The sequence below is a fragment of the Arachis stenosperma genome, chromosome 10, assembly GCF_014773155.1.
Source record: "Arachis stenosperma cultivar V10309 chromosome 10, arast.V10309.gnm1.PFL2, whole genome shotgun sequence".
Lineage (NCBI taxonomy): Eukaryota > Viridiplantae > Streptophyta > Magnoliopsida > Fabales > Fabaceae > Arachis > Arachis stenosperma.
The window spans coordinates 8,275,230-8,279,747 of NC_080386.1; the positions used below are offsets into that span (position 1 = coordinate 8,275,230).

Genomic DNA, 4,518 nt, shown 5'->3' on the forward strand with positions numbered 1-4,518 from the left:
AAGAAGGGTTTATATAGGGGTGAGGGGAGGGGTAGGGTTCGGCCATTATGGGTGGGTTTGGGAGGGAAAGTGGTTTGAATTTGAAGGGTGAGGTAGGTGGGGTTTTGTGAAGGATGGATGTGAGTGGTGAAGAAAGATGGGATTTGATAGGTGAAGGGTTTTGGGGAAGAGGTATTGAGGTGATTGGTGAATGGGGAAGAAGAGAGAGAGTGGTAGGGTTGGTGGGGATCCTGTGGGGTCCACAGATCCTGAGGTGTCAAGGAAAAGTCATCCCTGCACCAAATGGCATGCAAAATCACGTTTTGAGCCAATTCTGGCATTAAACGCCGGGCTGGTGCCCATTTCTGGCGTTTAACGCCAGGTTCTTGCCCTTTCCTGGCATTTAACGCCAGTCTGGTGCCCCTTTCTGGCGTTTAAACGCCAGAATGGTGCCAGACTGGGGCGTTAAACGCCCATCTGCTAACCTTCTGGCGTTTAAACGCCAGTAGGTTCTTCCTAGGGTGGTGTGTTTTTCTTCCTATTTTTCATTCTGTTTTTGCTTCTTCAATTGATTTTGTGACTTCTCATGATCATCAACCTACAAAAAATAGAATAACAAAGAAAAAATATATAAAATATAACATTGGGTTGCCTCCCAACAAGCGCTTCTTTAATGTCATTAGCTTGACAGATGGCTCTCATGGAGCCTCACATTTTCTCAGAGCAATGTTGGAACCTCCCAACACCAAACTTAGAGTTTGAATGTGGGGGTTCAACACCAAACTTAGAGTTTGGCTGTGGCCTCCCAACACCAAACTTAAAGTTTGACTGTGGGGGCTCTGTTTGACTCTGATTTGAGAGAAGCTCTTCATGCTTCCTCTCCATGGTGACAGAGGGATATCCTTGAGCCTTAAACACAAAGGATTCTTCATTCACTTGATGATCAGTTCACCTCCATCAACATCAATCACAGCCTTTGCTGTGGCTAGGAAGGGTCTGCCAAGGATGATAGATTCATCCATGCACTTCCCAGTCTCTAGGACTATGAAATCAGCAGGGATGTAATGGTCTTCAATTTTTACCAAAACATCATCTACAAGTCCATAAGCTTGTTTTCTTGAATTGTCTGCCATCTCTAGTGAGATTCTTGCAGCTTGCACCTCAAAGATCCCTATTTTCTCCATTACAGAGAGAGGCATGAGGTTTACACTTGACCCTAAGTCACACAGAGCCTTGTTGAAGGTCATGGTGCCTATGGTACAAGGTATGGAGAACTTCCCAGGGTCCTGCCTCTTTTGAGGTAATTTTCTGCCTAGACAAGTCATCCAATTCTTTGGTGAGCAAAGGGGGTTCATCTTCCCAAGTCTCATTTCCAAATAACTTGTCATTTAGCTTCATGATTGCTCCAAGGTATTTAGCAACTTGCTCTTCAGTGACATACTCATCCTCTTCAGAGGAGGAATACTCATCAGAGATCATGAAAGGCAGAAGTAAGTCCAATGGAATCTCTATGGTCTCATTTTGAGCCTCAGATTCCCATGGTTCCTCATTAGGGAACTCATTGGAAGCTAGTGCACGCCCATTTGAGATCTTCCTCAGTGGCGTTCACTTCCTTTCCTTCCTCTCCAAATTCGGCCATGTTGATGGCCTTGCACTCTCCTTTTGGATTTTTTCTGTATTGCTTGGAAGAGTACTAGGAGGGAGTTCAGTAATCTTCTTGCTCAGCTGTCCCACTTGTGCCTCCAAATTCCTAATGGAGGACCTTGTTTCAGTCATGAAACTTTGAGTGGTTTTGATTAGATCAGAGACCATGGTTGCTAAGTCAGAGTGGTTCTGCTTAGAATTCTCTGTCTGTTGCTGAGAAGATGATGGAAAAGGCTTGCCATTGCTAAACCTATTTCTTCCACCATTATTGTTGTTGAAACCTTGTTGAGGTCTCTATTGATCCTTCCATGAGAAATTTGGATGATTTCTCCATGAAGAATTATAGGTGTTCCCATAGGGTTCTCCCATGTAATTCACCTCTTCCATTGAAGGGTTCTCAGGATCATATGCTTCTTCTTCAGATGAAGCATCCTTAGTACTGCCAGGTGCATTTTGCATTCCAGACAGACTTTGAGAAATCAAATTGACTTGTTGAGTCAATATCTTGTTCTGAGCCAGAATGGCATTCAGAGTATCAATCTCAAGAACTCCTTTCTTCTGATTTGTCCCATTGTTCACAGGATTCCTTTCAGAAGTGTACATGAATTGGTTATTTGCAACCATTTCAATTAGTTCTTGAGCTTCTGTAGGCGTCTTCTTCAGATGAAGAGATCCTCCAGCAGAGCTATCCAAAGACATCTTGGATAGTTCAGAGAGACCATCATAGAAAATACCTATGATGCTCCATTCAGAAAGCATGTCAGAAGGACACTTTCTGATCAACTGTTTGTATCTTTCCCAAGCTTCATAGAGGGATTCTCCATCCTTCTGTCTGAAGGTTTGGACTTCCACTCTAAGCTTACTCAATTTTGAGGTGGGAAAGAACTTTGCCAAGAAGGCATTGACTAGCTTTTCCCATGAGTCCAGGCTTTCTTTAGGTTGTGAGTCCAACCATGTCCTAGCTCTGTCTCTTACAGCAAAAGGGAATAGCATAAGTCTGTAGACTTCAGGGTCAACCCCATTAGTCTTGACAGTGTCACAGATTTGCAAGAACTCAGCCAAAAACTGATGCGGATCTTCCAATGGAAGTCCATGAAACTTGCAATTCTGTTGCATTAGAGAAACTAATTGAGGCTTAAGCTCAAAGTTGTTTGCTCCAATGGCAGGGATAGAGATGCTTCTCCCATAGAAGTCGGGAGTAGGTGCAGTAAAGTCACCCAGTACCTTCCTTGCATTGTTTGCATTGTTGTTTTCGGCTGCCATGTCTTCTTCTTTGAAGATTTCTGTTAGGTCCTCTACAAAGAGTTGTGCCTTAGCTTCTCTTAGCTTTCGCTTCAAGGTCCTTTCAGGTTCAGGGTCAGCTTCAACAAGAATGCCTTTATCTTTGTTCCTGCTCATATGAAAGAGAAGAGAACAAGAAAATATGGAATCCTCTATGTCACAGTATAGAGATTCCTTGAGGTGTCAGAGGAAAAGAAAAATAGAAGAAAGAGGTAGAAGAATTCGAACTTAGTGAGATAGAGTTCGAATTGTGCATTGAGGAGGAGTGATACTCCATAAATAGAAGGATGTGAGAAGAGGGGAAGAGGTTTTTTTTCGAAAAGTAATTAAAAAGATTTTAAAAACATTTTGAAAAACTTTAATTGATTTTCGAAAATCAAGAGTGAGAAAGGGATCAAGTAATTTTTGAAAAAGATTTTGAAATTAGAAATCAAAAAGATATGATTGAAAACTGTTTTGAAAAAGATGTGATTAAAAAGATATGATGAGAAGATATGATTGAAAACAATTTTAAAAAGATTTGATTTTAAAAATTAATGACTTGCCTAACAAGAAAAGATATGATTCAAACATTAAACCTTTCTCAACAGAAAAGGCAACATACTTGAAATGTTCAATCAAATCATTTAATTGTTAGCAAGTAACCTTGAAAAAGGAAAGAAATTGATTTTGAAAACATTGATTGAAAAGATATGATTGAAAAAGATTTGATTTTGAAAAACTTTGAAAACTTGAAAAAAATTGATTTGAAAACAAAATCCTCCCCCTTGTGCCATCCTGGCGTTAAACGCCCAGAATGGTGCACATTCTGGCGTTTAACGCCCAATGCACTACCTTTTTGCGCGTTAAACGCAACCAGGCACCCCTGGCTGGCGTTTAAACGCCAGTCTGTCCTTCTTCACTGGGCGTTTTTGAACGCCCAGCTTTTTCTGTGTAATTCCTCTGCTGCATGTTCTGAATCTTCAGTTCCCTGTACTATTGACTTGAAAATAGAACCAAGATCAAATAAACAATGCATGCAAGACACCAAACTTAAATTTAGACACTAGACTCAAACAAGAAACATAAAATCTTTTTGGTTTTTTATGGTTTTGTAATTTTTTTTGGATTTTTCGAAAATTAAGTGGAAGAAGAAAATAAAGGTATCAAAATTCTTAATGAGAATTCCAGGAATCATGCAATGTTAGTCTAAAGCTTCAGTCTAAAGGATTTAGACATGGATAGCCAAGCTTCAGCAGGACATTGCATTCAAGAGCTAAATTGATGATAATCAATCAGCTTTGGTGATGGTAAAATCATCACCTTGAAACACTAGAATTCACTCTTAAGAATTCTGAAAAATACCTAATCTAAGCAACAAGATGAACCGTCAGTTGTCCATACACAAAACAATCCCCGGCAACGACGCCAAAAACTTGGTATGCGAAATTGTGATCAATTTTTCACAACTCAAATAATCCCGGTAATGATCCAAAAACTTGGTGTTCAATACCATGGCATAAACACAAACTTCGCACAACTAACCAGCAAGTGCACTGGGTCGTCCAAGTAACAAACCTTACGCGAGTAAGGGTCGATCCCACGGAGATTGTTGGTATGAAGCAAGCTATGGTC

At 40.5% G+C, this 4,518-nt stretch overlaps 1 non-coding gene across 1 annotated transcript; it reads left to right on the top strand.

The window, feature by feature from the left end:
• The first annotated feature begins 2,376 nt into the window (after positions 1-2,376).
• Positions 2,377-2,484, top strand: LOC130958703 (small nucleolar RNA R71). Its single transcript, XR_009077811.1, has one exon. It is a non-coding gene; the product is annotated as a small nucleolar RNA R71 (small nucleolar RNA).
• The last annotated feature ends 2,034 nt before the right edge of the window (positions 2,485-4,518 follow it).